The 26386-nt window shown below is 41.5% G+C and overlaps 1 protein-coding gene and 1 long non-coding RNA gene across 2 annotated transcripts in view; both read left to right on the plus strand.

Annotated features, from left to right (window-relative positions):
• The window catches only part of cadm2a (cell adhesion molecule 2a), a 962407-nt gene that overhangs the window by 294542 nt on the left and 641479 nt on the right, over positions 1-26386 (plus strand).
• Positions 42-21216, plus strand: LOC117517363. The gene is made up of 3 exons (XR_004562710.1): positions 42-222; positions 13385-13388; positions 21206-21216. It is a non-coding gene; the product is annotated as an uncharacterized LOC117517363 (long non-coding RNA).

Genomic DNA, 26386 nt, shown 5'->3' on the forward strand with positions numbered 1-26386 from the left:
CACAAGCTTGGTGCACCTATCTTTGGGCACTTCTTTCCATTCCTCTTTGCAGCACCTCTCATGCTCCATCGGGTCAGATGGGGAGCGTCTGTGCACAGCCATTTTCAGATCTCTCTAGAGATGTTCAATCAGATTCAGGTCTGGGCTCTGCCTGGGCCAATCAGTGACATTCACGGAGTTGTCCTGGAGCCACTCCTTTGATATCTTGGCTGTGTGCTTAGCGTCATTGTCTTGCTGAATGATGAAGCACATGGGTGTCAACCTGACTCCAGAAAGTTGCAAATAGGGCACAGGTTTCTTTGCAACCACCATCTCCAACAGGTGATTTCATTGATTAAGAGCAGACGGGATGAGTTCATCAATGAAGTCACCCAGTGGAGTTGTTGGTTACAAAGAAACCTGTACCATCTTTGCCCTTTCTGGAGTCAGGTTGACACATATGGAGCCATCAGTCTGAGGTCAAGAGCGCTCTGGAGCAGGTTTTCATCCAGGATGTTTATGCACATTGCTGCATTTATCTTTCCCTCAATCCTGATGAGTCTCCCAGTTCCTGTTGCTGAAAAACATCTCTACAGCGTGATGCTGCCACCACCATGCTTCACTGTAGGAATGGTGCCGGGTTTCCTCCAAACATGACGCCTGGCATTCAGAGTCCTTCAGGTGCCTTTTGACAAACTCCAGGCATGCTGCCATGTGTCTTTTACTAAAGAGTGGCTTCTGTCTGGCCACACTACCATACAGGCCTGATTGATGGATTGCTGTAGCGATGGTTGTCCTTCTGGAAGGTTCTCCTCTCTCCACAGAGGAATGCTGGAGCTCTGACAGAGTGACCATCAGGGTCTTGGTCACCTCCCTGACTGAGGCCCTTCCCCCTCAATTGCTCAGTTTAGATGGGCATCCAGCTTTAGGAAGAGTCCTGGGGGATCAGAACTTCTTCCATTTATTGATGATGGAGGCCGCTGTGCTCATTGGGACCTTCAAAGCAGCAGAAATGTTTCTGTTCCCTTCCTCAGATTTGTGCCTCGAGACAGTCCTGTCTCGGAGGTCTACAGACAATTCATTAGACTTCATGCTTGGTTTGTGCTCTGTCAGATGTGGGACCTTATATGTAGACAGGTGTGTGCCTTTCCAAATCATGTTCAATCAACTGAATTTACCCCAGCTGGACTAAATAAGATGTAGAAACATCTCAAGGATGATTAGTGGAAACAGGATGCACCTGAGCTCAATTTTGAGCTTCATGGCAATAAGGCCGTAACATAAAATTTGGAAAAAGTGACACTTCATGAATAGTTTCTGAATGTACTGTATTTTGGTGCAAGTCTTTTTTATGGAGCTTTTGAATGGTGTAGCAAACTGTGCCTTCTTTAGGATTGGATTTATTGATCATTTTTCTGTAATTTTGCAAAACCTTGCAACGATGTTAGTGTGGTAAATGTAGCTTTAAAACTGCGTGTGCAGCTGACCATCTGTTTGAGTATCAGAAATGGTCCTCTTTTTATAAAGTGTCCACAGGCCATTGTGTACAAGGGCCGCAAAAAAATGCTGTATGAATGAAAGTGCAGGTCTTAACAGGATGGTAATTTTCTCATTGAATTCAACTGTGAAGATGAGCAAGACAAACACAGTAAAAGCAAAAAGTGGACAGAAACTGGCTGAAAGACATAAAGTTGACAGAAAAGCCAGAAATGAACCCACTAGTCAGAAGTGTTTAGGGTTTTTGTTTTTGTTTTTTCTTTGAGACAAAGCTCAACGTGAATTTTTCAGAATGTAAGAAGTTTGGGATGTTGCCTGTAAAGTAAGTCAAATAGACAAATGGGCATAACTATGTTTACTGTCAAATAAATATAGTGGAATGGGGCTGTGCAGTACTTTGTGGGAATGGGGGCATATATATATATATATATATATATATATATATATATATATATATATATATATATATATATATATATATATATACACAGTTGTATGCAAAAGTTTGGGCACTCCTGACAATTTTCATGATTTTCCTTTATAAGTCATTGCTTGTCTGGATCAGAAATTTCACATAAATATATCATATAGCAGATGAACACATTGATATTTGAGAAGTGAAATGAAGTTTCTAGTATTTACAGAAAGTGTGCAATAATTATTTAAACAAAATTGGGCAGGTGCATAAATTTGGACTTGTGGACGGTGCGCCGCAGGACAGACACATCATGTGGAACAGAGCTCACGTGGGTGACGTGACATTCAGATCGCCCACTGCGTGTCATGATCTGATTGTCTGTTTCACCTGGGGTAGCCTGTCAATGTGCACTTGCTCGCTGCAGCCCATTGCAACAGCGATATATGTTTTTATGTATGTCCACGTGAGGACAACAAGCACACACACGTCAAACCACAGTACGTTCTGCAGCTTTGACGGCCAGAACCAGAGATCTCAACACCTGCAGCTGTTGGCGAACACACCCCCTGTCACTCCAGCGTGCACACCAACACACCATCTGTACCTCCATATATCAGCAGCTCACGCAAGTGCGCTCCCAACCAGTACACCACATGTTTATGGATTGGGGGGAGCGAACACTCTGGCACCTCACATGTATTGCTGTTTTGCAAAGCCACACTTGTGGGGCACTTAGACAAATTTCACATCCAGCTTGATGGTGATCTCCTGCTGACTGTTGTCGTACTAATAGCGTGAATGGCCACTCATCTAACACCAAGCGAGCGGTGTTAGATGTTTGTGTGTCACCTGGAATTTGGCCGACACCTGCCGTGAGAGGGTTTTATGGGCTCGCACAGCGCACACTCTGTCTTTCAGCCGCTTGTGTGGACAGATAGTTGTAGCAACAGGTGTACGAGCTGTTGGAGGTAGCTACGATTTTGCACGTATTGCATACGATTCCTGCTTCATGTGTAATTCGACCACATTCGTACTATGTGTGAAGGAGCCCTTATGAAAACCTATTTGGTGGAGTTATTAAGTGTGGCTACATTTTTTTTATTATAATTATTGTTTTTAGAACTGACCCTATTATCCAAATAATTAAAATATTGAGATGTCCTGTTTTTATTTTTCAAACTCTATCATCTCTAATCCTTGTTTTCTGCACTATTGCCTCTTATTTATGCTAATACATCTCAGTATTGTTGTCATTGCTTCTATTTTTTATTATTTGCATAGTGTTGTGAAAGTTCTTGGCTGTTTGATATATATTTTTAAATCATAGTAATTTTATATCTTTGGTTATAAAGTCTTTGAGCACTCAAGCAGAGACGGAGGAATACAGAGTCTATTTCTCCACTTGCTTATTTCCCAGAAAGGTCCCCATATGTGTCCCAGATGAATTGCTTGAGATAAAAGTGGAGGCTTTTGGTGGATGTAAAATGGAGTTTGATTGAGTGGGAGGGAACTGTGGTCTGGGGTCTTGGCTTTGTTGCTTTTAAATATAGGCCTGAGAAACACCACAAATTGAGAGCCCAGCCTCTGTATTAGATCATTGTGGGGCCTGAGGCACAAAAACACATTAATGAGAAACACTGAGTTATGTTCTCAGGAACATGCACGCATTTGTGCGCTTGTATACGATGTGTTTTTGTGCTCTCTGTTCCTCTCACATACACACGCATTAAATAGACACTGCAGAAATCATGGAAGATCACAGCGCCTGACGTTCACATCAACGGTGTTTTCGGACTGCTTGAGGTTCTCATGTGGGGTTTTTTTTGCAGTATAATTTCAGGGTGGTGACATTTTATTCCGTCTATTGTCATGGCTTCTGTTGCTCCGGCGCTCTCGTAAACTCACAGCGAGTCGCCAGAGTTTTTTTTTTTTTTTTTAGTTCTTTGCCTTTTCAAGCCACAAATGAACTCCTCTGCTTTTCTTTTAAATGAACAAATCAGACGCACCCCGATGCCGACACCGCATTGACCCGAGTGTGGCACATTTACCGCACAGCAAATAAGTGCCTGTAAACACTCCATTTAAACTGTGCAGCGGCGTTGAACAGATGTGCGTGCATGCGTGTTCGGCTGTCTGCCCTGCCAAAAATACCCCGTGACCCTTAAAAACTAGAAGAGCAAGATACCGGCCCTTGTGAACATCACTTACTGGGCCGTGATTTAAAACAGGGAGCGGCCTGATGGGATTACAGACAGGTGAGGAAAAAGCTTTTACTGGCTGTGGATGGGAGGCTGGAAAAAATGAGCAAAAGTTGAACAATTGTCCTCAGCCGTCACAGCAAAAGGGTGTGTGTGTGTGGGCTCACCCACGGTTTATCTATTGATTTTTATCTTTGTGCAGTCTCATGAATCGTTAACGGGGATGTTACTGTCCTCTGCCCCGGCGCTGCCCACGTTGCCCTGTATGGAGAATGGAGGTACAGGGTCGAGGCGCAAAGGTTGATTGCATTAGTGACTTCTATCAGGATTCATTTGAACATCAGTTTAGAAACAAAGTGATGCTTTTTCAACTCTGAAGGTGACCTTGACATATGGATACCCAAGAGATGTGGCCCACTGGGGTGTCACTGCAGCAGCCAGTTTCACAGCACACAAGAAAAAAGATTTTTTTTTTTTTTTGCACTTTTTTTCTCAGTTACATTTTCTTTTTCCTTTTCAGATAAGATTTGTCAGATAGAATTTAATAATGTGCACACTGTAGACAGTCAGGAAAAGGGAATTTGAGGATGTAGGAGGAAAAGAGCAGCATCAAAAGGTAAGATAGGGGAGTAGAAATCCTTGTGTATGGATGTGAACGCACAAACACAGTGTTGAGGTGCAGTCGATGATGAGTGTTTTGCTTCAAGCTCACTGGAAAGCAAAGCCGAAGGTGCTTCAACAATAGTGTTCATCATCCTGGAACAGTGCGCAGCAGCAGCAAAGAAGGATGTGAAAGAAACAAATAAAAACAAATACTAGTCGGGGGAGCACTGAACACTTGCTCAAAAATCCATTTTTCATTGAATGAATGAATAAATAAATAAGTAAATAAGTAAAATCAATACAATTTCACGAGTAACAAAAATACAAAAACAACTTTGAATTCAGTTTCAATTTTCCAGACATATCTTTCATGTTTTGTGAAAACTGATTTAGTTTTTCCAATGCTTCGGCAAAAGCCTCGACATGCACCCTGCAAAATGCACTGGGCAAATACTATATCAGTGCATTGGATTGCCCCCCCGCCCTCAAGCATCCTCACACCCCCTTTTAAATGAGAGTTAATTAAGCGCCCTCGGGCTGCCACGATTAGTCAACTAGTCATAATTACGATGACTGTCAAAATAGTCGGCGACTAATTTAATAATCAATGTAATCGTTTTTTATTTAAAGTGGACCTGCACTGAAATAAATGCAGTCAGATCTTTGGACCAAAAAATGACTTATATTTACACATAAGATCCTTCTGAATGTAGTAAAGTAAATCCGGAAGCCCAGATCTGTCATTCAACGGAGAAATCTTCATTTAAAAATGACAAATTTACAGCTAACATTTAGCCCTCCGCAAAACTGTCCCTCTCATCATGGATGCTGCCGAGACGTCACGGAGAAGACCCTCTCTCCCATCATGCATTGCGCGCCAACTGTAATTTGTGGATTTACGTCAGTTTGCATCTGCACCTTTTTCTTGTCTTATACGGAAGGATCTACTTTTTTAAAACTTCATATTGTCTTGCGGCACTTTGGTGAGTATACATTTCTTTTATTTGTGCTTGAAAATTATTTTGGGGGACTTTTTCATACGCCCGTTTGATTGAGTGGTGTCGCAATGAAAATCTACTGTCTTTCGCCTCCGGTACCATCGCGGGATATGGAGGCGAGACCCGCAAAGAATCCCAGTCATTAAAAATATATAAACCTCTCTCAGCATCCATGGAGCTCTGGGACTGTGATTGCCAAGACGTGCGGTGCTGTGGATTTTGCCGCAAGAAGTCTGTCCTTGCAGCAACAGGTGTACCGGCCGCTTCGCATTAAAACAGCGAGCGTAATCTCAGGACTTGTGCCAAGTGTGCTGCAGCTCCATTCAGTAGACAGGGAGGTGATGCTGGTGTTGTGCGCTGAATCTGGCACAACACCGGCTGCAAAGCAGACACGGGCGGTGTGAGTGGCCCGCGTCGGCGGTTAACGAGCTCATTAACGAGCCCGCAGACTTAATAAGTGCAGCGGAGGCAGAGAGCGGGAGAGGAAGAACAGGGCCCACTGTCGATGTCGTTGCTGATCTGAGCACACAGATCTGTATCTCACATTCATTGCAGCTTACTTTTGGATGTTGAAACCAGGACGTGTATAAGTAACATTACTAACAGATCAAATCAATTTCAGTGCGGGATCGGACTGAAGGTGGGAGCGCGTCGTCTTGTCCCTGATGTCATGGAAATGATACGGCTGTACAAACTGTTTTCACAGAGGGCTAAATTTTAGCTGCAAATTTGTCATTTTTAAACGAAGATTTCTCCGCTGAATTACAAATTTGGGCTTACAGATTAAGTTTACTGCATTCACAAGGGTCTTATAAATACATATCAGCTATTTCTTTCTGAAATCTGACCACATTTATTTCAATGCAGGTCTACTTTAAGCTTTGTTTTTTCTCTCAGAACTGCTGCTGTAAGTTCCACTGACTTTCTGTCCTTGATGCACATGTGCAGAAGTGGTAATCCAGGTAAGCCATGATGTCATCGGAAAATTTATCCCCAAACCATATCATGGCTTGCCGGCAACGAAGGTCAAAAGTTCGGGAGCATTTTAACCAAATTTAAGAGAAAAATGTGTAATACAAAATCTGCAAGGCAGAACTTGCCTTCTATAGCAGTACAATGGCAATGCCAAAGCATCTGAATAGCGAGTGTTGTCTCGGTAAGCTAACTGGCTCGTTAGCTGCTAACGTTACCATCTATTGTGAGCTACTTACTTAGCTGTAAACGTTAACATTAACGCTGACGATTTAATTAGCCTTAGCACACATATGTTATGCCTTTGCTGTAATGTTATAACAGCAATGTCATGTTTGAATAGGAAATGTGATAATGCTAATGTTTTATAATGCTATGTTACAGCACTAAAACAATATGTTCCTCTTCAATGAACGTCTTTGTTACCAAGTAATAACTGAATGAACTATCATCTTAATTGTCTTTATTTTTAGTGAGCACATACCTTGAACACTTCAAGCTTGAAAGTAATGATGGTTATATAAGAGGTAGAGGTGGGCGGATCAATCCTAATATTGATACCAATTGATATTGATATTGAACGATCCTTGTGTAAAAAGATCGATACTCAAGCTTTTTTTCTCTCCCGCAGATTCATCAAAGTCTACTCTCTGTCTGTAAGAGCAGCGCTGCGCTGTGTCACCAGTGATGCCGGTAACGCGTTACTTACTAACGCGTTACTCTAATCTGACCACTTTCTTTAGTAACGAGTAATCTAACGCGTTAATCTTTCCAAATCAGTAATCAGATTAAAGTTACTTCTCCATGTCACTGTGCGTTACTATTATTTTTCATTGTGGGTGAACAGCAGCATTAAACTTGGTCTGTGGGCAGGAGGTCGGGGTTCGACTGAACTGCACACTTTCAGCGAGCTGTGAGCTTTTCATCCACGGTTTTTTGCAGCTGCTCGACTCGTCCTCACCTCTTAAAGCACGGTGATCAGCACACCTGCACTGAGCTTTACAAAGACATTTTTATACTTTTTCCCCTCCTTTATTTAGAATTCTGATCTGAGTCGCTCTGTATCGTCTCGTTAAAAACAGCTGATCCTCCGCGACGCGTCAACAACTAACACTATTTTCCACTCAAATGCACCTAAACTCTCTTTCTGAGGACCACATGATGTGAAAACGCAATAAAACTTTCTTACCTGTAAATCTGGTCCTGTTTTCTGCATAAATAAATGTTATCCATTCTTTGTGCTCAAACGCCAAAGCAGGGGCAAATCCAGTTGGAATGGGGGCGTGGGGCAAGGATGTGCCCCCCTCCCCCACAACACCCCTAGATTAAAGGTCCAGTTTTGAAGGTTTTTTACTACAACTAGTAATACTGCTTAAAATAATAATAATTTCGACAAGTAAAATGTTTAGAGAGTTAGAATTTAATAGTTACATTTATAAACAATGTAGGTTTGAAATTGCAAGTTTTACTGTTACAGTGCTGTCAACAGTTAAATATGAGGTCAAGAAAGAGGTCTTTATTTTACTTTTTATAAAACAAGTATTTATTTTCATTGAAGTCAAGAAAGGGTGACTATAAAGTGAGTTGTTGTCGGCAGCTGTGGAAAGTAACTAAAAAAGTAACTAGTAATCTAACTTAGTTACTTTTACAATTGAGTAATCAGTAAAGTAACTAAGTTACTTTTTCAAGGAGTAATCAGTAATCAGTAATTGGATTACTTTTTCAAAGTAACTGTGGCAACACTGTGTGTCACACAACACGGAGCAGTGCACCCTTGTATTGTGGTTTGTTAGCCTTCTACCTCAGAAGATTTTGTTTTAAGTTGTGTTGAGTGATTTTTTTTTTAAACAAAAATGTTGATTGTAATTATAAAGTACTTTGTTGTCACGTACAATGTTTGGCAAAATTCTATCCTAGGTCTTTTGGATCCTTTGGATCTATGAAGGTTAAATATGAAAAAGTATTGGTATCGATATTGGCGATACTGGGCCTATATTTACTTGGTATCAGATCAATACCAAAATTCCCAGTATCGCCCACCTCTAATAAGAGCAGCTGCATGCCAGTGTGGTAAACCCTAATTTACATGTGATCCGATTACTCACCTGATCGCGAAAATAATCAGTGACAAGTCGATTATAAAATAATAATCATTTGTGGCAGCCCTAAAGTGTCCACGCTAAATTAAATGAATTTTGTGACTCCAACAATTTTTCACAATTTTTTTTTCTGAAGGTTTCCTCATCTTATCTGTGACGGCATCATCAGTGTATACTGGTCTTTCCCGATTTTTGTAAATGTAGAGGATACCAAAACATTTGTTTTGCATGAGGAGTTTCTTTTTTGTCGTGTTGTCGGTGTTATGTCAGATATGTTTCCGGTGGGTGTTGGGCTCCACCAAGGCTGTCATATATTAATATTAATCCCCTACTTAAAGGCTAATAAATAAAATTATAGTGGTGCCAGTGAAAATGCTTTTTATGCCTTCAGTCTTGAAAAGCTCAGTGGCCCTGTACTTTTACGTGAGTAAAACATAAAAGATTTTTAAGTGTAACTGCTCATATTGTATTGAGTGAATTACTGCGCAATTGTACTCCCTTTTTTTTTAAATGATAATCAGAAATCCTGCACTCTCAACCTATGTGAAATAACCAGCCTGACTCTCTTCAAGAATAAAATTAGAAAAAGAAAGGAAAAATGTATATATTAAAAAAAAATAATAATATGAATCAGCAAGCACAAATCAGCTTTGGATGTGTACTGACCTTTACAAAACTGTATTTCTGGTTCTGTAGTTTTCAGTTGTTAAAGTGAACCACATTTTTTTTTCTTGTATTCTAAATAAGAAACGAGGCATCTTGTGTGAAGGACAGAAGGAGACATTAAAACGAAAGTTTGTCCCGGGAGTCGTGACCTACATGATAATGTACAGTAAAATGTATTTCAGACTGCACCCGTTGTTGCTTGTGACGTCATTTCTTTCCCAGGAGGAATAGCAAGGTGGAGGCAGACTGGATTGCTGCCTTTGTCTTTGTCCTTCACAAAACAATAGCTGTAATAATCTTTCTTCCCCCCCCGAGGTTAGCGGTTGCACACGGTCACATGCACAAATAAAAGGATGCTCCAATGTGTGACAGACTTCTGAAGAAAGCTGCATGTGAGGTAGAAGCAAAATATATTATACTAGAAGGGCACTTAGTCTGGTGCACATACTCCAGTTCTTTGAGATAATAAGGCCATAATTGTTTTTAAAATGTCCTAAATCAGTCTTTCATAACTCTTAAAAATGGCAATGCAGGGGATGTAGGCTTTTATTCATGTTTTTTGTTATGGCATTGCAATTAAAACTATCAAAGTGAAATATCTAACTAGCTATTTTTTTTTTCTAATAATTTAGTGAACACCTCTCATAATGGTACGTAAATTGAGATAGCGGAACCAACAAATCGCTTTTGTTTGTTGCCGGTGTTGCAGACCGAACGGTCCCCCCTAAAAATCGATCTGCCCTGCCTTCTCTGCGCATGTGTCATTAGCCATGGTTCACGGCTTATCACCTCATTTCTGTTTAAAACTGCACTCCATTCATTCATCTTCAACTGCTTTTCTGGGTGCGGGTCGCGGGGGCAGCAGCTCGAGCAGGGGACCCCAGACTTCCCTTTTCGGTGCCACATTGACCACCTCTGACTTGGGGATCCCGAGGCGTTCCCAGGCCAGTGTGGAAATATAAAATCTCCATCTAGTCCTGGGTCTGCCCAGGAAGCATCCTTAACAGATGTCCAAACCACCTCAGCTGGCTCCTTTCAACACGAAGGAGCAGCGACTCCACTCTGAGCTCCTCACAGATGAGCGAACTTCTCACCCTATCTCTAAGGGAGACACTAGCCACCCTCCTGAGGAAGTCCATTTCAGCCGCTTGTACCTGCGATGTAGTTCTTTCAGTCATAACCAAACCCTCATGACCATAGGTGAGAGTAGGAACGAAGATTGACCAGTAGATCGAGAGCTTCGCCTTTTGGCTCGGCTCCCTTTTCGTCACAACAGTACAGTAGAGCGAATGCAACACCGCTCCTACTGCGCCGATTCTCCGGCCAATCTCACGCTCCATTGTCCCCTCACTCGTGAACAAGACCCTGAGGTACTTGAACTCCTTCACTTGGGGCAAGGCCATATTCCCTACCTGGAGTAGGCAATCCATTGGTCTCCTGCTGAGAACCATGGCCTCAGATTTAGAGGTGCTGATCCTCATCCCAGCCGCTTCACACTCAGCTGTGAACTGATCCAGTGAGTGTTGGAGGTTACCAGTCGATGAAGCCAACAGGACCACATCATCTGCAAAAAGCAGTGATGAGCCCCTGAGCCCACCAAACCAAAAACCCTCCTCCCCCGGACTATGCCTCAATATCCTGTATCCTATCCATGAATATCTCAAATAGGATTGGTGGCAAGGCACAGCCCTGGTGGAGGCCAACCTCCACCAGAAACGAGTCTGACTTACTGCCGAGCACCCTAACACAGCTCCCGCTTTGTGAGTACAGAGACTGGATGGGCCTGAGAAGTGACCCCCTCACTCCATACTCCCGCAGCACCTCCCACAGTATCTCCCGGGATACCCGATCGTACACCTTCTCCAAGTCCACAAAACACATGTAGACTGGGTGGGCATACTACCAGGCACCCTCCAGGATCCTTGTGAGCGTAAAGAGCTGGTCATTTGTTCCATGACCAGCACTCCAGTCGTCATCTATCTCAGATGACAGATATCTGATGCTTTTGTCCAAACATTTCCACATAAATTCAGCATTATTTCATCATAAAAGACAAAGGAAGCGATCAGAGTGCCTTGGCTACATGAGCTGCTAGCTGATGCATTCACTGCGCGTTGGTCATTTCAAAACGTCACCACGTTTCGCCTCATTTCTGCTTAAAAGAACCTTGTTTCTGCTTAAAACTGACTTTAGAATGATTTAATAGGTTTTGCCTTGTCATCTAATGGTTAAAAATCCCATTAATCCATTTAATCACTTTGGGTGAAGAGACTCTGTCTTAGACGAGCGGCAAAGCTCTGAAATGATGCATGTGCAGTGGAGGCAGGGCCGACCAATTTTTAGGGGGGGACTGTTCAGTCTACTAAACCGGAATGCTCAGCACAGAGATTTCCAGTTAGCCAAATGTAACTTACGTGATGACATGGGGAAAGGTAATTTTAATGAAAATGGACTTTGCAGGGAAGATTTTGTAGCATGGTTTAAGTCCCTTTTACACAGTGTCTGCATAGAGTTGCTTATGCTGTGTATCTAATACGCCAGAATGTCTGCATCAGTTACACGCAGCAGGGTGGGAAAGCTTGGCTCTACAGGACTGCCTGGACACGCAGATGGAGCTGATACATTGGAAAAAGTCAGAATACATTATTTCCAGGAGTTAATGGACTTTATTACTGATTTCTCTTCTGGTTTGTCATTTTTCCTGTGCCACACTGCAGGCATGCACTCTGATATGTGTTCTAGTTATCTTTCTTCTTGTGCAGTGCTGCAGGTATGCGCTCTGATTTCTGTTCTAGTTTATCATTCTTCCTGTGACCATGGAGCTGCAGCCGGCTATCTGTCCGTGAGTGGACGTGGACACTGGATGTGGACATGTCCTCTAGCTGGCAATTGGTCTGTGAGCTGGAGTTAATGGACTTTATTTAACATGATCGTGAGAGACCTTGAGGAGGTGAAAGCGCAGAGGAGCTGCAGCCAGGCTGTAATGAGCACTTTTTTAATTGTTCACATGTGCTCTGTGAGCGGTGTAGTTTCATTGCATTGTGTTACGGTATAAAATGTTCGACAACAATTGTGTGTGATTTATAGCTCGGCAACAATGGAGCACAGTAGAAATCATAAATTGTCATTGGGTAGCGTAGTCAAGGTTGGGTAGGATTACTTTGAAATGTAATCCAAAAGTAATCAGATTACAAGTAATCCAAATGTATGTACATACATACATGTAATCCACATGTATTCTTTCAAAGTAATCCTACCCAACCTTGAGCGTTGTATTGTGTGGGTGTGGCATCCAGTCACATTAAGTACCGTAACGTTGCCTCATCTTGCGTCAAAAATGCTTCCTTTCTGCATCCAGTGCTCTATGCCAAAAAACCATGAAAAAAATGAAACGTGTTTCATTTTTTTTTAAACGTTTAATTTTTTGCATCCGTTTTGTGTCGCCCTTTGCGTCTCTCAGCATATTGTGGCATTAGGTTGCATAAACGGTGTCATCATGACGCTGAATTACGCAACTCTATATTGGCCCAGTGTGAAAGGGGCTTTAACCCTCATGCGTCCAGAAACATAAAAACCCATTGATTTCGACTTGCTGCCAATACCATGGACCCCAGGGGGTTACACCAGTAGTCCTGTTATATCAATCAATCAATCAATCAATTTTTTTATATAGCGCCAAATCACAACAAACAGTTGCCCCACGGCGCTTTATATTGTAAGGCAAGGCCATACAATAATTATGTAAAACCCCAATGGTCAAAACGACCCCCTGTGAGCAAGCACTTGGCTACAGTGGGAAGGAAAAACTCCCTTTTAACAGGAAGAAACCTCCAGCAGAACCAGGCTCAGGGAGGGGCAGTCTTCTGCTGGGACTGGTTGGGGCTGAGGGAGAGAACCAGGAAAAAGACATGCTGTGGAGGGGAGCAGAGATCAATCACTAATGATTAAATGCAGAGTGGTGCATACAGAGCAAAAAGAGAAAGAAACAGTGCATCATGGGAACCCCCAGCAGTCTACGTCTATAGCAGCATAACTAAGGGATGGTTCAGGGTCACCTGATCCAGCCCTAACTATAAGCTTTCGCAAAAAGGAAAGTTTTAAGCCTAATCTTAAAAGTAGAGAGGGTGTCTGTCTCCCTGATCTGAATTGGGAGCTGGTTCCACAGGAGAGGAGCCTGAAAGCTGAAGGCTCTGCCTCTCATTCTACTCTTACAAACCCTAGGAACTACAAGTAAGCCTGCAGTCTGAGAGCGAAGCGCTCTATTGGGGTGATATGGTACTACGAGGTCCCTAAGATAAGATGGGACCTGATTATTCAAAACCTTATAAGTAAGAAGAAGAATTTTAAATTCTATTCTAGAATTAACAGGAAGCCAATGAAGAGAGGCCAATATGGGTGAGATATGCTCTCTCCTTCTAGTCCCCGTCAGTACTCTAGCTGCAGCATTTTGAATTAACTGAAGGCTTTTTAGGGAACTTTTAGGACAACCTGATAATAATGAATTACAATAGTCCAGCCTAGAGGAAATAAATGCATGAATTAGTTTTTCAGCATCACTCTGAGACAAGACCTTTCTGATTTTAGAGATATTGCGTAAATGCAAAAAGGCAGTCCTACATATTTGTTTAATATGCGCTTTGAATGACATATCCTGATCAAAAATGACTCCAAGATTTCTCACAGTATTACTAGAGATCAGGGAAATGCCATCCAGAGTAACGATCTGGTTAGACACCATGCTTCTAAGATTTGTGGGGCCAAGTACAATAACTTCAGTTTTATCTGAGTTTAAAAGCAGGAAATTAGAGGTCATCCATGTCTTTATGTCTGTAAGACAATCCTGCAGTTTAGCTAATTGGTGTGTATCCTCAGGCTTCATGGATAGATAAAGCTGGGTATCATCTGCGTAACAATGAAAATTTAAGCAATACCGTCTAATAATACTGCCTAAGGGAAGCATGTATAAAGTGAATAAAATTGGTCCTAGCACAGAACCTTGTGGAACTCCATAATTAACTTTAGTCTGTGAAGAAGATTCCCCATTTACATGAACAAACTGTAATCTATTAGACAAATATGATTCAAACCACCGCAGCACAGTGCCTTTAATACCTATGACATGCTCTAATCTCTGTAATAAAATTTTATGGTCAACAGTATCAAAAGCAGCACTGAGGTCCAACAGAACAAGCACAGAGATAAGTCCACTGTCCGAAGCCATAAGAAGATCATTTGTAACCTTCACTAATGCTGTTTCTGTACTATGATGAATTCTAAAACCTGACTGAAACTCTTCAAATAGACCATTCCTCTGCAGGTGATCAGTTAACTGTTTTACAACTACCCTCTCAAGAATCTTCGAGAGAAAAGGAAGGTTGGAAATTGGCCTATAATTAGCTAAGATAGCTGGATCAAGTGATGGCTTTTTAAGTAATGGTTTAATTACTGCCACCTTAAAGGCCTGTGGTACATAACCAACTAACAAAGATAGATTGATCATATTTAAGATTGAAGCATTAAATAATGGTAGGACTTCCTTGAGCAGCCTGGCAGGAATGGGGTCCAATAAACATGCCGATGGTTTGGACGAAGCAACCAATGAAAATAACTCAGACAGAACAACCGGAGAGAAAGAGTCTAACCAAATACCGGCATCACTGAAAGCAGCCAAAGATAACGATACATCTTTGGGATGGTTATGAGTAATTTTTTCTCTAATAGTCAAAATTTTGTTAGCAAAGAAAGTCATGAAGTCATTACTAGTTAAAGTTAATGGAATACTCAGCTCAATAGAGCTCTGACTCTTTGTCAGCCTAGCTACAGTGCTGAAAAGAAACCTGAGGTTATTCTTATTTTCTTCAATTAGTGATGAGTAGAAAGATGTCCTAGCTTTACGGAGGGCTTTTTTTATAGAGCAACAAACTCTTTTTCCAGGCTAAGTGAAGATCTTCTAAGTTAGTGAGACGCCATTTCCTCTCCAACTTACGGGTTATCTGCTTTAAGCTACGAGTTTGTGAGTTATACCACGGAGTCAGACACTTCTGATTTAAAGCTCTCTTTTTCAGAGGAGCTACAGCATCCAAAGTTGTCTTCAAAGAGGATGTAAAACTATTGACGAGATACTCTATCTCACTTACAGAGTTTAGGTAGCTACTCTGCTCTGTGTTGGTATATGACATTAGAGAACATAACGAAGGAATCATATCCTTAAACCTAGTTACAGCGCTTTCTGAAAGACTTCTAGTGTAATGAAACTTATTCCCCACTGCAGGGTAGTCCATCAGGGTAAATGTAAATGTTATTAAAAAATGATCAGACAGAAGGGAGTTTTCAGGGAATACTGTTAAATCTTCTATTTCCATACCATAAGTCAGAACAAGATCTAAGATATGATTAAAGTGGTGGGTGGACTCATTTACTTTTTGAGCAAAGCCGATAGAGTCCAATAATAGACCAAATGCAGTGCTGAGGCTGTCATTCTCAGCATCTGTGTGGATATTAAAATCGCCCACTATAATTATCTTATCTGAGCTAAGCACTAAGTCAGACAAAAGGTCTGAAAATTCACAGAGAAACTCACAGTAACGACCAGGTGGACGATAGATAATAACAAATAAAACTGGTTTTTGGGACTTCCAATTTGGATGGACAAGACTAAGAGACAAGCTTTCAAATGAATTAAAGCTCTGTCTAGGTTTTTGATTAATTAATAAGCTGGAATGGAAGATTGCTGCTAATCCTCCGCCACGGCCCGTGCTACGAGCATTCTGACAGTTAGTGTGACTCGGGGGTGTTGACTCATTTAAACTAACATATTCATCCTGCTGTAACCAGGTTTCTGTTAGGCAGAATAAATCAATACGTTGATCAATTATTATATCATTTACCAACAGGGACTTAGAAGAGAGAGACCTAATGTTTAATAGACCACATTTAACTGTTTTAGTCTGTGGTGCAATTGAAGGTGCTATATTATTTTTTCTTTTTGAATTTTTATGCTTAAATAGATTTTTACTGGTTATTGGTGGTCTGGGAGCAGGCACCGTCTCTACGGGGATGGGGTAATGAGGGGATGGCAGGGGGAGAGAAGCTGCAGAGAGGTGTATAAGACCACAGCCCTGCCTCCTGGTCCCAACGCTGGACAGTCACAGTTTGGAGGATCCAAGAAAATTGGCCAGATTTCTAGAAATGAGAACTGCTCCATCTAAAGTGGGATGGATGCCGTCTCTCCTAACAAGACCAGGTTTTCCCCAGAAGCTTTGCCAATTATCAATGAAGCCCACCTCATTTTTTGGACACCACTCAGACAGCCAGCAATTCAAGGAGAACATGCGGCTAAACTCCCGGTCTGATTGGGGAGGGGCCCAGAGAAAACAACAGAGTCCGACATTGTTTTTGCAAAGTTACACACCGATTTAATGTTAATTTTAGTGACCTCCGATTGGCGTAACCGAGTGTCATTACTGCCGACGTGAATTACAATCTTACCAAATTTACGCTTAGCCTTAGCCAGCAATTTCAAATGTCCTTCGATGTCGCCTGCTCTGGCCCCCGGAAGACAATTGACAATGGTTGCTGGTGTCGCTAACTTCACATTTCTCAAAACAGAGTCGCCAATAACCAGAGTTTGATCCTCGGCGAGTGTATCGTCGAGTGGGGAAAAATGGTTAGAGATGTGAACGGGTTGACGGTGTACACGGGGCTTCTGTTTAGGGCTACGCTTCCTCCTCACAGTCACCCAGTCGGCCTGCTTTCCCGACTGCCCGGGATCTGCCAGGGGGGAACTAGCAGCAGCTAAGCTACCTTGGTCCGCACCGACTACAGGGGCCTGGCTAGCTGTAGAATTTTCCACGGTGCGGAGCCGAGTCTCCAATTCGCCCAGCCTGGCCTCCAAAGCTACGAATAAGCTGCACTTATTACAAGTACCGGTTACTGCTAAAGGAGGCCGAGGAATAACTAAACATTTCACACCCAGAGCAGAAAAGTGCGGGAGAGACAGGAGAAGCCGCCATGCTAAATCGGCTAAGAGCTAGTAGCTACGCAACCTAGCGGATTCCTAAAAACACACAAAGTGAATAATGTGTAAATAATTTAAAGGTGATTCAGCAGAAGGAGTGCCCCAATCAAGGCACCAAACAGGCCATGAAGCAGCACAGGCAACGCACGACAACAGTGCTAAAAGAGAAAAAAAAAAATAAAATAAAATAAAAATAAAAAAATAAAAATAAAAACGAAAGCGTTAGCAAGCTAGTTAGCTTGCCAACGCTGATGAAAGTTAGCAGATAAAAGTGCTCCGTCGCGATGTTTCGACCGTTAGAGGTCTTCTTTAGACGTTGGAGCACAGTAAAAAAGTAAAAAAAAAAAAGGTAAAAAAGTAAAAAAAAGTCTTGAAAAAGACTGTTAATTCAAGTCCAAAGCAGCAGGTAGCAGTCTCAGTGTAAACAGTCCCAACAGAGAGCCAAATTCTGATGTGTAGCAGCAGGAAAGAGGAAGTCAGAACCTCATCCACCGTATCAAGGAGAACATGCGGCTAAACATGTCACATCAATTCAGATGAAACTCATGTGTTGGTTTAGGCTCTGAGTGCTCCCTTATTACTAATGTCCCAAAATTGTTATGCTTTGGTAATGGTGAGACTGTAGCACATTTGAGAAAGGAGGGGCAGGTCCCGGTAAACAATGGAGGTATTATAGTGTACACATCATCTGTTACAAATGGAAGGACAGATATTAAAATTTTAGAAGGAATCGTGTCAGCGAATTAGGTGGGAGAATTTAGCTGCTTAATTACTTAATCTCAATCTTTGGAATTAATAGAACAACACGGTGCATATGTGTGAGGAAAAGGACCAGCCAGAGACATTTCTGGAACAAAGTGGGTTATTTTTCTTATCCGAGAGACTGTGTGAAAGACATAAAGTAAAACAAAGACACATGACATGGAGCTGGATGCTCTGTGTTGGTTTCACACATGCAGTGTCATTCAGTTTCACCATGTCTGTGAAACCTTTCTTTGCATATTTCCACATTCAAAACCCATTCCTGCATGGCTGCACCAACCCCCAAGACAAGTCAAGCATCTCAGTGCCTTGTCTGTTAAATATTTCACTACTGGTGGGAACATGTTTATTTACCACACCTGGGACACCTGTGGTGATGCATGCACAACAGACACACTGTTCAGTGTAGTAAACGCAGAGCAGAGGTCAAGCAGGCATAACTGGGAAATTCAAAGTCACAAAGAGTTACCATGCGGATGCCAGAACGCCTATGTGTACTTTGTGTGTGGATGTTACAGTGGCAATGGCCTTGTTGTTTTACTCTGACCTGTTTTCATTATTGGCCAGGAAAGGCTTTCACAATCATCAAAGAATGAGGCCTATTGGGTCTCAGTTGGCATCCACCCAGGCCCAGCCGTATGTTGCCATCTACAGGTGCATTTAGAAGTGTATCAGACAATTCCATGAAACTGTCACATCCATTACTGATGTCAGTGGTCCAACGGTGATCTAACAATCCCAGAGACTTCTTATTCTCAATAGGATGAAGAAATACTGGAAAAACTGTAGTTCTCTAGAACACAAGAAGACCTTTAAAAGTGGTAACAGATGCAACAGTCTCATGAAATTGCCCAACAACACACATCATGGACATGGATGCCCTCTATAGTTTAATGTCATGCAGATATGACGAGCAATTCACATGTGCAGTAGGAATAAAATTGTCAGTTCCTGAGATCTAGACACACACACACACAGTCATATATAATCTCACAAACTCCTGTAGGGCCTCGACTAACATATTTTGATGGTTGAAGTGATTCAGTGGCATTTCAGCGATGACTCATTGTGAAAAACTGTGCTCAGCTACTTTGATTTTGTTTTGAGTTACGCTTCTGTCTCATGATGGTGGTTATTGACGTCAGGAACACCCTGTTCTCATATAAACGCGAGCTCATCCAAATGCTTAAGTTGTGTTAATTGTGATCCCGGCTGCAGCTGGGGGAAGATGAAATAACAAACACTATTGTGACCACGGCCACGGATGCTTTATTCTCACTTTTATTTGTGTCTGCCCTCCCTTTCTTTCTTTTATCTCCTGTTTTTTCTGCATGTCCAACTGTGACGGATGGTCTGCTCTGTCCTAAGAGTAATACTAATACAGGCCTGTCTACATGCACTGTCTTCAGCTGCAACAAATTGAATTTGTCAGAGGCCCCCCCCCATCCCATACCTTTCACACTGTGTCTAATGATGTGTGGCTAAGCCTGCAACTTTTACACTACATCATCTAAAAACATTTTCTTTGCTCTCCCTTTCATCCTCTGTGGATATCTTTGAACAAACAGATCTTTACTCAAACAAACTTGTATCGACTGTATCTTGTCAGCTTTACCCAGGAAAGAAAGAAAACTGGAGTATTAAATCCACTGGGTTTTTCTTTTTCATTTTTTAAGTCTTTAACTTGTAGTCCTGTAGTCTCTTTTTCACTCATGGCCTCTGCTCATGATCTACTGGAAAAAGAGAAAACCTAATTAAATTGCTTCAGTTGGCAACACTCAAATGAATTACCCATATTTTCCGGATTGGAAGTGGCACCTTTTTTCTGTATTATTAGCTTTATAATTTTGGTATTTGTGCGGTGTTGTAGTGTACTTTGATTACTGTAGTTTATTCTTTTATTACCCTCTGGGGCCGACGCCATCGTATACGAAGGCTCAGACCAAGCTTCACTAAATTCTAAATAACTTTTTAATGATATGAGATAGAAACATACTTTTTTTTTTTTTGCTGAAAAGTTAACTCCGTGGACTTTCGAGCCAGCCATCAGCCATCTTTGTACTCCTCATAGAAGCTGTGTGATGACGTGCACAATGTGAGTGTCCAATCGGAATTGGTTCACCATCACATGGTTTTTCAAAATCCAATCGTAGGGCAGATTCACCTCGTGAAAAGCCAAAGATCGTTTTCAGGAGTGATATGTTACTAGTTGGCCCGTTTGAACAGCCCCCTGAGTACTCCAATGTGTACATACTATTGGGCTCCAAATGCACCCTGCGCCATTACACACAGCAATCACTGAAAGCAGACAGAGAGCCTCTGATGACAATCTCACGTGCTCAAACAAAGAGTGTGTAACTATCAGGATTTCTCCACTAGTTTGCATGTGAATGTTACTGGAACTCTGTTGCTTTTACCATGAAGACAAAAAAACACATAGACCATTTTGTATATATTGTTCAAAATGTGCATTTGTGTTTGTTGTTTGAACCTTTTTGTTGTACACTTTCACACAAGACCTCAAATTACCTTTATAAAGTGTCAAAACAGTTGTTTATTATGTTTGCTGTGTGTTTTGAATAAATGTGTGTGGAAAATTCTTTCTGCTTTAGTTTTTTCTTATTTTTGTTTGTAAACCTTTATTACACTTATAAACACAACAAAAGCATATATATTCTGAAAGCACAGGTTGTCCTGAAAAAAGAGACATAAAACTTGATTGTGGGATGCAGGGAGAGCTGTTAATATCAATAATAAAACTTTATGCCAGGCGAATGAACTGACCAAAAAATGCCCTCGGACCCCAGAGGGTTAAAGGGCATTTGAGGGCGGGTGCTAAAGGGTTACAATGATGCATATGACAGAAACAGGGCATTTTCTCTGACATTTTGGGCAAATTACACGGTAACAAAGTGAAAATACAAAGAAAAGTGATGATGTGGTGGAAAGTGGACACGTTGCGGTTTGTTTATGACCCGGAGCACAAACGTGTCAAGGCGGTTTTGCAGGCGAGAGAACACAGCTACTCTGGTTAGCTGTGTAGGCTAATACTTACCGACACAATGTCTCCCATTCGCCTCGTCTTCTTCTCTCCACTGGGAACTGAAAAAACTGCACTGATCGTGACTGCTTCGGTGATTGCAGCCAAAAAGAAAACAGTACACCACAGCGGCTGCCCCGTAAGTGGTCAAATCCCGCGATATCATGTAGGGTTCAAAGGAGACTACGACGCCCTATTACAGTTTATTTTTGTTGAGTGCTTTGATTCTTGGGAAAGTCCTATATCAATAAATTATTATTATTATTATTATTATTATTCATTTCAGTTTATTTAATATATATAGCGCCAAATCACAACAAAGTTGCCTCAAGGCGCTTCACATAAGTAAGGTCTAACCTTACTTATTATCATTATTATTATGTATTATTACATCCGCCAAGGACGTAATGAAATCATCAGTGTTTGTCTGTCTGTCTGTGTTTTAGCAGGATTTCATCAAAACTACTGCACTGATTTTGGTGGAATATTCACCACATGTACTTACTAGGTCATGGAAGAACCCCTTAAATTTTGGAGGTGATCCAGATCCGGATTCTGGATCAAGTTTCATATCAAATCTACTTTACAGATTCTCCTCAGATTTTCGCCACGGGTACATTTTAGGCCATGGAAGACTCCACTGAAATTTTGATGTGATCCAGATCTGAATCCGGGATCAAGATTTCCCTTTATATAGGCTTTGAAGGATTTCTTCAAAACTACTTCATTCTCACCAAATTTGCACCACAGGTAGATATTTAGACATGGAAAACTCCACTGAAAGTTGTAGGTGATCTGGATCTCGATTGGCAGATGCCAGAAATCTCTGATTGCTCTTGTTGGTATTATTGTGTAGTGTTTTATTTTTTCAGTATATAAGTCACACCAGAGAACAGGTCATGTTACATCCCAGACAGATAAGATAAGAGATAAGAGAGACTTTATTGTTATTGTAATAAAGAACGGAATTTCGTTGGTGACAACCAGTCAGACAGACAAAAGAAAAAAAAAAAACTTAGAAAGTATTCAGTTCTTGCCCAAATTATGTTAATAATCCTAAATCTTACTGAAGTTAATTGGATCAACATAATTCATTTGTGCTACTACTTCTAATTAAGTTGCTTTTTAGTAGGGTTCAGAAAAATAAGTCTGTTGGCCCAGATGGCATCTCAGCTTTTCTTTAAAGACTTTTGCAGAGGAGCCTGGTGCCCGGTCTTCCAGCAGTCTGTAGATCAGCACACAGTTCCTTTATTCTGGAAAAAGCCAATTATTGTTCCAGTCCCCAAAAAACCCTGCCCAACGATTAACAATGATTTTAGACCGGTAGCTTGCGGTTGCTTATAGGAGAGGGCGGGGTACAGATGATGCCATTAATGGCATCACCCACCTGTCACTAAAACACCTTGAAGACCCAAAGGCTTACGCATGTCTTTTATTTATTGATTTTAGTTCTGCTTTTAACACATTACAGCCTCATTTACTGATCCAAAAATTAATTCACCTGTCAGTAAACCCTGTAATTATAAAATGGTTTTATTCTTTTTTAACAGACAGAATTCAAAATGTCAGAGTTAATAACACTATCTCTGATCCTAAAAACATCAGTACTGGCGTACCTCAGGGCTGCGTCAGTTCGCCTGTCCTTTTTACTCTCTATACTAACGATTGCATTAGCCACTTTCATGGAAATCATGTTTTAAAGTTTCTGATGATACTGCCATCCTCAGTCTGCTTCATAAAGACTCAGATCCATCACTGTACTTTAAGGAGTGCAGTCTTTTGTCCACTGGTGCAATGCTAATTTTCTTACCATAAATGTAAAGAAAACTAAGGAGATGATAATTGACCCTCGTTCTATTGGTGATCATACCCCTCTGGTAATCCATGATGAAGAAATCAATCAGGTCTTTACAGGTATCTAGGCATTTACTTAGATAACCAGTTCAGCTGGGAAACACATGTCAATAACTTATGCTCTCGTTTACAGCAGAGGTTATATTTTCTGGGCAGACTCAGAGTGTTTGGGGTTGATCAAAACATCTTGTTTCTGTTTTATCAGGCTGTTTTGGAAAGCATTATCCGGTATGGGATGTCATCTTGGTACGGTAATCTCTCTGTCCAGTTAAAATCTAAGCTTGCTCGTCTGGTGAAGACTTCTATGAAAGTTGTAGGGTGGACGGGAAACTCTTCCCTGCAGTCCATGTATGAACAGTCTGTTCTCAAACAAGCACAGCGAGCTTTGTCAGATCCTTCCCACGTCCTCTATCCTGAGTATGAACTCCTACCATCTGGTTGGCGATACAGAGTCCCTCAGTGCAAATTGAATCGCTTTAAAAACTCATTTGTGCCCACGTCAATTAGAGTCTTAAATAGTGGTTCCTGGGATAGGTAGTAGGATTGTGCGGTAATGACATGGTGGCATTGTTATTTTAGTGTTATTTATTCACTGTCAGTATTTTCCTTAACCATATTTGCAGTAGGGGTATGTGTTTTAGGGATATGTGCAATATGCATGAATTATTTATGTCAGATTGCTGTGTAATAGGGTATGTGCAATTTGGATATGTGTATTAGGGATGTGCAATATGTATGATTGGTGTGTGTATTAAGTTATGTAATATCCATGAGTTATGTAATTATGTCATGGCGGTTTACTTGTGCAGCTCTTGGAGTCCAAGACAAATTTCCTGGAAGGGACAATAAAGTGTATCGTATCGTATTCTTTCTACTGCATACAGGAAAAACTGTCACAGAATGCTTTGCTTCATCAACATCCATTTTTTTTCCCCCCAGACAGCTGAATTTCCGGTCCTGTTATTTTACTGTCTTGATGTCCACATTTCATTTTTACGTGTCTACAAAAACAGCACACAAGTTTGCGCGATTTTGCATGAGTTTTACCATGAAAGCTGAGGTGTGTGTGGACACAGGACTTTGCAGCTCTTAGCAACGTTATTGACTGCGACTTCACAAATGAAATAATCAAAAGACAAAATGGTGACTATGGCAATGAAATGTTTAATAAACCAGTCATATTGAACTCATGGAACTTGGAGATATTAAAGGATTATTAACTGAGTAAGCGAGGTTAATAATTTGTTTATCATATGGCTGTTATATATATAAACATGTGATCTTACTGTATCACCCAAATATGAAAGCTGCTGACAGTTTTGGGCTCGTAGTCAGACCTGTTCACTTCACCTCCGTGAAGAACAGATAGTCTGATTGTTAGCTGGTAAGCTTTCAATCTGTATGTTTTTTTCTCATGCTATTTAGATATTTATGAAGTATGGTCATCTCTGACTTGGTTTTTCTAATCGTGTTTTAGCTTTCTGGTTTGTAATGAATGTGATACGCGATCCAGACTGATTGTCATGGTAACGATCTGATATGGAAAATATCAGAGCAGAAATCAGCCAATCAGAGTATGTCCAGCACTGTGGCTATATAATAATCAAGCCTTGAAGGAGGTCATTATTCTAGTATTGCTGTTCCACTTCAGGAGAAGTAAAATCAGTGTAGTCAGTTTTGCATATACTGTATGTACTTATTATTTGTTGCTTAGGGCCCGGTCCCACTGGCGTTTAGGAAGATTTGCATATGAATTGCGCACAAAATTGGTTCATATTCGCTAAACATCCGCAATATCCGTGAAACATGCTTGTATGCAGCAGACACCCGCACATGTCCGCAACTATCTGCAGAGGCACGTTCTTCCGTTGCCAGGATTTTTGAGCTGCACAAAATTTTGGCTGCGGATGACATCCGCCTTACATACTCAATACATACACAATACATACTCAATCTATGCACTGTATATCTGCCATTAACTGCTGATATCCGCAACTGATGGGGATTTGCAGCTTGGCAGCAGACTGGGACAGTGTGTAAAACAGATATATAGCCTGCCTATCATGTCCACATCACAAAATAAAATAAGTTGCAGCGAATGCATACAGATTGGCCACAGATAAAGCGTTAGTATTACGTCTGCTTTGCATCTGAATTGCGGACAGTCTGTGAATGCATAACAAACACGTCACGTAAACCCAAAGTACTATACGAGGTCTGTTAGAAACTATCTAACCTTTTTATTTTTTTAGAAAAGTATATGGATTTGAATCATGTGCGCTTGCATCAGCCAAGGTTGAACCTTCGTGCGCATGTGTGAGTTTTTTCACGCCTGTCGGTTGCGTCATTCGCCTGTGGGCAGGCTTTGAGTGAGCACTGGTCCACCCCCCCTTGTCGGATTTTCATTGTCAGGGAAATGGCTGAGCGATTGGAGCAGCGCTGAATCAAATTTTTCCAGAAACTGTGAGAGACAGCCAGGTGGAAACCATTCGGAAGATTTAGACGGCTTTCGGTGAGGATACTCTTGGCGTCACACAGATTAAGGAGCGTTACAAGTGGATTAAAGATGGCCCACAGCGGCGGAGGGTGCGCCGCGCTCCGAGCGGCCATCGACAGGCTGAAACGACCAAATCATTTCCAAAGTGAAGGCTGTGTTGATCCGGGACGTCGTCTGACTACCAGAGAAATTGCAGAAGAGTTGGACATCAGCACTTTTGCAGCACATTCCACTGTTACAGGAGATTTTGTAATGAAAGACATGCGGAGGAATTTGCGCGTCGGCACGGAGCCGCAATGGCATGCAACAAATCCATATACGAGGTCTGTCCGTAAAGTATAGGTCCTTTTTATTTTTTTCAAAAACTATATGGATTTCATTCATATGTTTTTACGTCAGACATGCTTGAACTTTTTCCACACCTGTCGGTGACGTCATTCGCCTGTGAGCACTCCTTGTGGGAGGAGTCGTCCAGCCCCTCGTCGGAATTCCTTTGTCTGAGAAGTTGCTGAGAGACTGGCGCTTGTTTGATCAAAATTTTTTCTAAACCTGTGAGACACATCGAAGTGGACATGGTTCTAAAAATTAAGCTGGTCTTCAGTGAAAATTTTAACGGCTGATGAGAGATTTTGAGGTGATACTGTCGCTTTAAGGACTTTTCACGGTGCGAGACGTCGCGCAGCGCTCTCAGGCAGCGTCATCAGCCTGTTTCAAGCTTAAAACCTCCACATTTCAGGCTCTATTGATCCAGGACGTTGTGAGAGAACAGAGAAGTTTCAGAAGAAG

The sequence above is a fragment of the Thalassophryne amazonica genome, chromosome 9 (assembly GCF_902500255.1).
Source record: "Thalassophryne amazonica chromosome 9, fThaAma1.1, whole genome shotgun sequence".
NCBI lineage: Eukaryota > Metazoa > Chordata > Actinopteri > Batrachoidiformes > Batrachoididae > Thalassophryne > Thalassophryne amazonica.